The sequence below is a fragment of the Dermacentor variabilis genome, chromosome 6 (genome assembly GCF_050947875.1).
Source record: "Dermacentor variabilis isolate Ectoservices chromosome 6, ASM5094787v1, whole genome shotgun sequence".
In the NCBI taxonomy this organism is placed as follows: Eukaryota; Metazoa; Arthropoda; class Arachnida; order Ixodida; family Ixodidae; genus Dermacentor; species Dermacentor variabilis.
In genome coordinates this window covers 27483899-27494097 of record NC_134573.1, presented here as the reverse complement: position 1 = coordinate 27494097, position 10199 = coordinate 27483899, and the positions used below count along the sequence as shown (strand labels likewise).

Genomic DNA, 10199 nt, shown 5'->3' with positions numbered 1-10199 from the left:
AGTCTGCTCAGCAAGCAAACCTGCAACGACTTTTGCACAAGGAACAGGCTACCACGAGTGAACACCGGCTCGTGACATGCCTGCTAGCCAAGTACTTCCCTCAACGGTCCGATGTTCAACACGGGGATTACACTGGAGAGACAAATGCGACACTCGATGAAGAATTTCACCAGTCAGAGATCCGCACAGCTCTCCACGACCTTAATGGCAAATCAGCACCTGGTCCCGACAAGGTTACGAACAAGACTCTAAGAAACCTCGATGATGCCTCGATAACCGCTCTTACAGCATACATCAACAAATGCTGGCGGGCAGGTTGCATCCCAGAGGCGTGGAAACGCTCTAAAGCAGTCCTGATACCGAAGCCAGGCAAGCCGTCCAGCCTCGATCACTTGCGGCCCATTTCCCTCACATCCTGCGTTGGCAAGGTGATGGAGCACGCGTTCCTCTCCCGCATCAACCACCACCTCGAGGACACTGGAGCCTACCCACCCACTATGGTGGGCTTCCGGTCACACCTCTCCACTCAAGACGTCATGCTCCAGCTCTACCACCAGATTATCAATGACCCAACTAGTGGCAACCGGGCCATCCTCTGCCTAGATTTGGAAAAGGCATTTGATAATGTAGCACATGCAGCAATCCTGAGCCGCATAAACAAGCTCAACTTGGGTGAGCGAAGCTACAACTACGTCAGAGACTTCCTGTCGCGCCGCACAGTCACCCTCGCGGTCGGCAGCATGACATCCGACGAACATACACTAGGAAGCACCGGCACTCCTCAAGGATCAGTCATATCCCCGCTCCTTTTCAACCTCGTGATGCTGGGTCTACCGGCCTACCTCGACGAGATCGATGGCCTCCATCACGCCTTGTACGCAGATGACATCACCCTGTGGGTCAACAAGGGCAGTGACGGTCAGCTAGAATGCACCTTACAAGCAGCGGTCTCTGCAGTCGAAACCTACCTGCAAGACACAGGTCTCCGACTATCTCCACTGAAATCGGAGCTGCTCGTCTACCGCTCGCGCCGCCGGCCCAAGCCTACAGCCGAATCGCGCCAATGTGACGACATAATCCTCTATACGCAAGACGGCTCCTGCATTCCCCGAGTCCCGAAGATACGCATCCTAGGCATGCATATAACAGCCAACGGGTCAAACATAGAAGCTATTCGCAAAATCGAAGGCAAGGTTACCGCGGCTACCCGCCTGATCAAACGCATTACAAACAAGCACACGGGCATGAAGGAGGACAGTGTCATGCGCCTCATACACTCTTTCGCAATCAGTCACATCACTTATGTGGCCGCCTTCCACAACTGCAATGTCACTGAAAGGGAGAAAATCAACACCCTTATTCGCAAGACTTACAAGATCGCCCTTGGCCTACCGGAGTCAACAAGCACTGCTCGTCTGCTACAGCTGGGGGTATACAACACGCTTGAGGAAATAGTGGATGCGCAAAGAACCTCTCAACTCGAACGCATGTCTCTGACAGCCACGGGCCGGTACATCCTGCAGAAACTCGGATTCAAATACCACGTCCAACACGGTCAGAAACAGGTCTTTCCACCTGACCTCAGCGACACGCTGATTGTCGCCCCCATACCTCGAAACATGCACCCCGAATTTAATCGGAGCCGACGCCAGGCCCGTGCCAAGGCACTGCTGCGCTCCTTGGGTGGAAAGAGGACTACGCGCTTTGTAGACGCCGCAGAATACACACGAGAACACCGGTTCACGGCGGTAGTCGTAGACGTTAGCTCCCGGCTTACGCACGCGTGTAGTGTCGCAACGGAACACCCCGAAACAGCAGAAGAGGTAGCGATTGCGCTTGCGCTTACCGACCCCCTCTGCGAGGTAGTTTTTAGCGACTCACAATCCGCAGTTCGCAACTACGCGCGGGGGCGCCTTTCCTCCGAAGCTCTCCAGATTCTAAGGAAAGCTGGTCGACAGCACTTCGATAACACCGCCATCATATGGTTTCCAGCGCACGTCGCCACCCCCACCGATGAGGGCCTCATTAACTTGAACGAGGTAGCACACCGCTCTGCGCGAGAACTGACCCGCCGCGCAGAATCGGGGACCGCCTCTTCGAGTTCGGAACTGCTGGCTCAAAACACGCGCGAACGCCTGGTCAGGTACAATGACATCATCAAGCACTACCAGCTAGGCAGGCGGTTGCTGCCCACCTCACCCCATGCTGAAACACTGCAGGCAGTCATCTGGCGACAATTGCAAACACAAACATTCCCCAGTCCGGTGCGATTGCAGCACATTTTCCCCGCGCAATACCCGACTGCTCTTTGCAAATTATGTCAGGAAACTAGAGCGACGCTGTCACACATGTTTTGGGAGTGTCGGGTTACATCAGCTACAATGGCAGTAGCTCCAGAGGCTCTTGCGTCGAAGTGGGCCGCCGCTCTGCGCAGCTCCAACCTCAAGACGCAAGAGTGGGCTGTCCAGCAAGCCCGAGAGGCGGCGACGAGGCAAGGCCTCGAAGTCCCCTCATGGGAAACCTGAGCCCGGGTCATCCAATTTGCCGGATTCAGAATAAAGTTGTTTCCATCCATCCAATGGTCGTTTGTCTGTTACGGGACTCCCACGTGATTTGTCCCTCACACCATAGAGTTTCCTACATTTTGTAGGAAACTCTATGCCTCACACTTAGTTTCTCTATTTACTATAACTAGGTTGTGTCGTTCACATCCATCCATCCGGACGCGCCGCCTGGCCAGTGTCAGGAGCGTATGCTGCTACTTTTACTATGGTTACTTTCGGTTGGCGAGGTTGGTGTCAATGGCTATATGTAGTGACCTGTGGTTTCTGTTTAGGGCTTTTCACCCACGACATTTCGGTTAGGTTCGATAAAATAACTTAATCTTTTCGTTGCCTGCTAGCGCATATGCAGTAGGTGGGATCAAAATTCAGCGCCCAGAAACAGCTTGCTAAAATAAGGGGCACACATAGATATCGAAAGTGACACTTTTGCGAGTGTGAGGTTCCGAAACCGAAAGTATTTTGTGCTTACTACTGTGTGACAGCCGCTGACCGTATGTAGTCGGAGAGAGACAAAAGCAAAGCAACCATTGCTCACTAGCCGAAGCTGACTCGGGCCAATGCCTCCTTTACTAGATGCCTGCCGCGTGAGCCGAGAAGCTGGTTCCTGCCCCTTTCCTCTTTACTCTTCCCCACCCGGGTTAACCCGGGTCGGCTGCGAGCGCTAGCTGCGGTGGCCGCTGCAAACCTAAATCACGTAGCCATGCCTCCGAGATTTTAGCGGCGTCTGATGCGATCCCGGAGGCACAGGACCCACAGTCTCTCGTCAGGCCATTGGTCGAGCGCGCGCCAGCCTAGTAATCGTCACTTCCTCCGCAACAGGAAGTGGGTCGGCTGCGAGCGCCGTCTCTCCGCGACTCCCCTGAACTACGGGAACCTCCGCTCCAATAGGAAGACTAGCGACGCGGCAGGCATCTAGTAAAGGAGGCATTGCTCGGGCGCGCGGCATTATTTGTTGCCAAGTTTCCAGGTATAATTTTTTAATGTGCGTGTTCCTCTGCAGGCGCTGTCATTAACACGCACGGAGGTATAGGGACTTGAAAAACTGGTAAGTGTCAAACCTTTTGTGTTAAACAGCGCTACATAGCCGCTTTTCTTACCCTTTGTTTCATTCATGGAAACATCGCCCGTTTCAGGAAGTTGTCACGTGTAGAAAAGTAGCTCACTCAGGAGGGATTTTCAATTTCGCCACCGGGACTGCGATCAACTAAATATTCTTGTGTGATAGCGGCTACGCAGTGCTACTACAAAACTTTGCGACCCGTACAAAGTCGGGGGCATAACTTGGAACTCGCACGTGATTACTGTGGGTGCGTGCACAGACGGTGCCCTCCTTTTAGGTCAAGCGTGATTTTTGCTGCTCTGAATATATTCTGAAATCTGTTAACAAACGTAAAGTTGCTTACATTACGCTACACTAATCCGCCCGAAACTCGAATACGCACTGGCTGGAATCCGGGTTAGGCATACATCGTCAACAACATTGAATCTGTTGAAAGCTGTGTGGCCCTCGACAACGTCTCGGAAGAACGCAATACGCTCCCCCACACAAAGCTCTCAATAAAGTCCAGGCAAGGGACTGGCGCCGCCTGCAAACTAACACATACCCACACTTGTCTCGTCTACACGCAATCTCCCCAGACAGTTATACGTCCCGGACATGTCCATGGTGTAGCAACCACACAGCAGCAACACTCGCGCACATAACACACGAATGTACCGACCGTCCGGGCGACGCAATTTCGCCACGAGTCACAACACACACACTCACTACGTGGTCTTGGGAGGCGAGACTCTCCGAACTGGACCTGGGAAGCCAACTGGCGACCCTCGACCAGGCCCGGCGAGCCGCAATCGCCAGTGGATCCCTGTCAGAGGGAACCACCCAGGAATAAACCGCGCAACAGTTTCTGCAATAATAAAGTTCCTCCTCCTCCTCCTCTGCTTCTTTTCCGACTATTTATCTCACATTAGCGTTTCGTCATTGAAAGCACGTTCCGATTTACAAGTACTGCCCCTTCGCCCGCAAATCAACGCGTTTTTGACTGCTTCACAAACTTTATCATCACATTTCTTCGTGGTTTCTTCACCGTTTGTTGTCTTTCCACGCTGGGATCACCATTTCAAAATCAAGAGCATACCATGCTACATATTACAATACGCACGCTCTTTTATACCTCGCACCCTCATTGAATGGAACAGCTTGCCTTCTGTTAAATCTGACTGCAAAATTTCACGTGTTACACAAATCAGTTACCTCTTTACTAGTTCGTTTGTTTCTTGTGAGTTGTTATTAAGTACTTATATTAATACTGCGGTATGTGAGCACACACTTTTGTTTTTCTTACTCTTATTGTTTACTAGCTAATCTCGGTTACCAAATTGTTGTTCGGTGCTTTGTCGTATTTTTTCTTGCTACTAGCACCACTCTGTAATCACATTTCTGTTTGTACTGTCTCCGCCCTTAGGTAATAGCCTAAACTGAGGGCCTTTAAGGGTACTGTCAATAAATAAATATATGGAAAACCTAGTCGTGAGGTAGCAAGAGTAAAGGAGGCACTCGGATCTTCATGTCACACTCTTGTTCCAAATGTGCATAATTCGTTCATAGACCTGTGAAAAATGCTTCAGAAATGCTCCAGTGCAGCTGCATTGTAATTAGAATACTAAAAATAAGATGTTGTATATCCATTCTGCTTGCTTCGCAACGTAGTTCGAGAGGTCCTGCACCTTATAATTCAACTCACTAGTGCAGTGTTCAGGTGTCTGCAGATGGCTATTCAATTCACATGGTGCATGGTTCAAGCAGAAGAATATTTCAGGAAATCATTGCAGATTGTGTTTATTTTAAAATCACTGAAATTAGTTTATTTTCACAACAATGCTGCAGCTTTGCAGTGAACTGACTGCACTGTCAATGGTGGCGGGCATGCAGAAAGCTCCCACACAAAGTCCGCAAGTGGCGGCTCAAGCTGTGAATGCTTTGCATGACGCTGACAAAGTGATGTTTTGCATGGGTTGCACACTGGCAGTTTTCCTTTTTCTGCATGGAAATATTGCACACTTTCTTTTTCTCAGAAATGCCAGACTGGTGCTGAGCGGCCATGTTTTGTTTGCTTCAGCGAAGTCTACTACTTTTATCTTGAATGCTGCTTGAACTGTCTGTGTGCTGCTTCTCATCGCTCACTAGACAAAAAAATGGAAGAGGTCAACTGTAAGATTGTACACATGAAGTCAGTCACAAGAAAAAAAATTCACCGGAGATTGATACTCCCTAGTGTGAAATTAGAGTGCAGCTCTGTACGTGTTTTCATTTCGCAATATATTAAGGCAAAGAATTTGAGAGAGACATCAAGCAGAGTCGACAATCCTCGAAAATTTGATCTGCGGCTCAAGCGCATCGACTTTTACACGACTCGTCGAAGGTTCCAATGTAATCGCTGGTATACTACCAGCGATTACACGCTAAATACTACACAACTCGCATCGTTCATACAATCAGATTACAAAACAGTCGCAAACCATGACAACCGAAGCAAGCGAGAGCTGAAGCGAGCAGACGATAGTACGAAACGAGCAGTCCGGCTGAGACCAGATACGAGCACGCATTGAGCGCTTGGGCGGGTCCTAATGACGCCAGTTTTCCGTGTGCGCACATCACTGAAGGGGCCACTCTCATTGGTGTTCGCCATTTGTGGCTCGCCCATCTCCCGCTCTGCGTTTGCTCTTTATTCTTTTGCTGTGCTCGTTCGCTCGGTTATGCCGCCGACGCTCACCACAGGAATGGGCACTTAAAGGGACACTAACGGCAAATACTAACTCGACATGGACTGTTTAAATACCATTCCAGAAACCTCGCAACACTTGTTTCATGCCAAGAAAAGACTTAGTTAAGAAAATTGCATCTGGATGGTCCGAATACTTCTATTGCAATTCAAATCTGCCGCCACCCAATTGGGGAGTGGTGACGTTGAATATCTCATTACCGCCCTTTGTGGCTGTTGGTGAGTAAAACGGCGCCCTACAGATGGCGGTAAGGGGCTTTGCACAAAACGCAAACAGCCAGTCATGGAGCAACCGAGCCAAAACAGAATGTTCGATTCGCCACTGCAGCTGCTCTTGGTCAAGTGGTGCGGACCGTTTGGGCATCCCACGACATCACATGGAAGTGGAATTCGCTGCTACTTGAAGTTTGTGAGAGTTTTAGACCGAGCAAAACGAGTGCGGCGCTACACAATAACAAAGTTTATGAAATGTGAAAGTGCGGGCGATGCAGACTAGCGAAACTAAACCTTTCAGCCAACCGCATCATTGTCAAAGGTATTATCAAGGAGTTCTTTGTTTCTAAAAATGATAAAGAACTGGACAAGTAGCATTTTCTTTGGTGCTATAATTCAGTACAGTTATGTTTTTATACTGAGTGGTTGAGTACTAGTGACAGAATTTAAATGAAGAGGGGCTTCTTCATCGGGCAAGTACTTGAATGTCCTGGGGAAGTCTCCACTTTTGTCCTGCATTTACCTCAATTTCTCGATTACTAAGACTGTTTGCAATAATATTGATGCCTTAGAGATTCTCGAGAACAAATCTAGCTTGACCTAATATTTGCCTGTAGTGTCCCTTTATGAGCTGCCCTATGGTGTACTGGAATAGGGCAGTGTGTCGTCCGTATAGCAAACAATGGGAGAACTTGGGATACTTCTGCAATGATGCCTCCAGACGGGTGCTGCGGTTGACCTGCGTTTCTAGCATGTGAAATTTAAATATGTTCTGCAAGACTTTCCCCATTTATAAACTAAAATGCTCAGAAAACCCAATTGAAGTTAATATAATTTGCAAAATGTAATTCACACAAACTGTTAGGATACATCAGTAACGCCGTCTAAGCTTGCAGGTTTCTAACCACCGATCATGCAGTGTTCTCGATTATCTGCTTGTTCCGTTCGGTAAACATGAATTTTTTTGCAATCAAATTAATTCGAGACACACGAGGATGAGAAGTGCCAGAACGAGCACCTGTACTGTGCCTTGTGGGTTGTATGGGATTCATTTCATGTTGCATCAGCCAAAAAAGGGCTGCCCGGTTTCACTGAAGAAAAAAATAATATTATTGCTCTGTGATGAATACAGCCACCTTCTTTTGACCATTTCGCTCTGCTAAAGGGTGCTGAAGGGCAACAATGAAGCCAATGTTCTCAATGTGTCCGATCTGAAGCAGCCCAGAGTTCTAATCATTGTGCAGGAAATTTGATGCACAAAAAAAAGAAGAAATAGGACTTTTATAAACCCAGTGCTTGCCATGCGCCTAAACAGTGTGCGAAGAATGTGGATGGAAAAGCCGCAGCAAGCAATCGGCGAGCTCCACGCGGGCATGCATGACCTCTGCGAAAACCACAACTTCTGATCCCGGAGGCCTTGTGTTGCACCATTCTTTTTCTGCTTGCCGGTAATGACTTCAGGCTACAGCAACAGATGGCGCTGCAGTAGACAAGAGTGCTCTAGTACTCCAGGTAGTCATTGAATGTAGTCAAGTTTTCGGCCCCGGATGACACAGTGCCATATTCCAGTATACCATAGCTGCGCTCTAAAAAAATGCCAGCTGTCACATTTAGATAGGGATATGGCTTTGGCTACGCATTTGCCAACAGTGGCCAACATGCACATTGTGCTAAAAACCACTACGTACATAAGTTGCACTCACGTCGCACTGCAGAGCTCTGGGATACATAGAGGAAAGAAAGAAAATAGGAGAGGCCCTATTGTCTCGTTTTTGAAGACGGAAAAGCAGCCATGTTCGTGTGTGCTCCAATCAGCTCACTGGAGCAGATAGGTGTGAGCATTGAAACTGCATTGCTACGAGCTGCCGAAAGTGTGCTGCCGATGCATGTCAGGACAAAGCCTATGAAACTTCTGTACGAGTTTCAGTGGAGCAGACGCGTTCCTGTGCTTTTGCGTGGCACGTTGAAGAAGACGACGAAGACCTGTGCCATGACTAATTGAGTGTCTATGTTGCTGGCTGACACCCACACTCATAGACCCTTAACACAACTTTCAAGCTTATACACCACACTGCAAAGTCAGTTTGCCTAGCAAACTGAATGTGCTGTGAGAAAAACACGGGCTGAAAAATGTTATCTCGTTTTTCAGAGACTGAGAGCAGCAACGAAAGCTTCAGGAGCGCGGTTGCTATGGCAACGTTGTTTGGAGAAACCATTCCCAGTGCTCCTTTGTGAAAAACAAGACGTGACTTCCACCACACTTGCTCCAACACGTCCGTGCTGGCCAGAGCCTTTCCTACGCTTTCCTTCCTCCATGTCTGGGATACGACACCGCCATTACCGAGCACATTACAGTAGACAACACTGTTGGCGTTCTCGTAAGATCGAAATCTGCACGTGTTGCATTCCCTGTCGATGCCGTGATGGTGGAGATTTGTGCAATAATTGGTTGCCGGACAAAGTGTCAAAGGCATGTCAAATAAAAAGGGACCAAATGCAGGAATGTATGGTTTGCTTAAAGTCACAACAAACCAGACGACTGACTGAAGGTGGTGTCCTAAAAGTGGAGAGGTTCGTAGGGATCAACAGAAAGGACATGAAAACACTGAACAATGTTCATGCATGTAGCCGTCATTTTATAACAGGCATGTTATGTTTGCAATGACCCGTCTCTGCACTCACTGTGCCACTGCAGAGTTGATAAGCGCACGCTATGTTGGCAGAGCATTTATGTACAAAGCTGAAGTGCCAGTTTGATTGTAACAAAAGCACCTTCCTTTTCAAGGAAACCCACCAAGCTCTTCGATGAAGCAAACCCCAGCTGGGCGCCAGACAAGTTCAGCCGTGAGCACAGGGAACAATCTGTGGTGGCAGAATCTGTGTGCATAGTTTTGGCGCCGTAAATTGGGTGCAGGGAATATGATTGTTGGGTGCACCTGATTGATGCCAAAGGCATTCACTCCACCAGTGATAAGGTGCGGGCCATAACAGAGGCACGTGCTCTAACCAACAAGCAGGAGCTGCAGTCCTTTCTTGGGCTCCTAATGGTCTATGACCGGTTCCTAGAACACCGAGCAATGGTGGCCAATGATTTTTATAACCTGCTGAAAAACATTCCCTGGAATTGGTTGCCACACCATGAGAAAGCATTTAAAGCCTTGAAGGAGCTGCTCCATGATAGTGCAGTGCTCAGTGTGGTACCCTGTGTTAACTTCTGGTTTCGGTTTTGGGTCTTTACGTCAGGGCGCCACTCAGCGCCAAACGCTGTAAGTTTTCCCCTCGGAGAAATAAAAGAGCATTCTTTGTCTGGTCCCCGACTGAAGCTGTCCGGCTCTTTCTTGCGGCGCTGCGCGCCCCGGCCGTTTAGGCCTCATGCTGTAAACCTTTCGTCCGGCCGCCCCGTCGAAGCTACAACAAACTGGCGATGAGGATGGGTCTTTTAATGCTTGGCACACTGGATCTGCCTGTGTGGCTACTTGGAATTCCTCCTTTGTCATACAAGATGAAACTAAAGACACTATTTCCTCATCTAGTGCTCGTTCACGTTCGGGAGGGACAGGTAGGCGTGACAATGCGTCCGCAATGACATTTTGGTCACCTTTACAGAACTGAATGGAGAAATTGTACTATAGCAATCTTG

General features: G+C 48.8%; 1 protein-coding gene across 5 annotated transcripts in view; it reads left to right on the top strand.

Moving 5' to 3' along the window:
* Positions 1 to 3469: 3469 nt before the first annotated feature.
* LOC142584701 (BTB/POZ domain-containing protein 6-like) overlaps positions 3470 to 10199 on the top strand; it is a 119661-nt gene continuing 112931 nt past the window's right edge. For all 5 annotated transcript variants that reach the window (XM_075694900.1, XM_075694899.1, XM_075694902.1 and 2 more), the window contains exon 1: positions 3470 to 3609. The gene's annotated coding sequence lies outside the window, so the exon portion shown is untranslated. The remainder of the gene's footprint in view (positions 3610 to 10199) is intronic.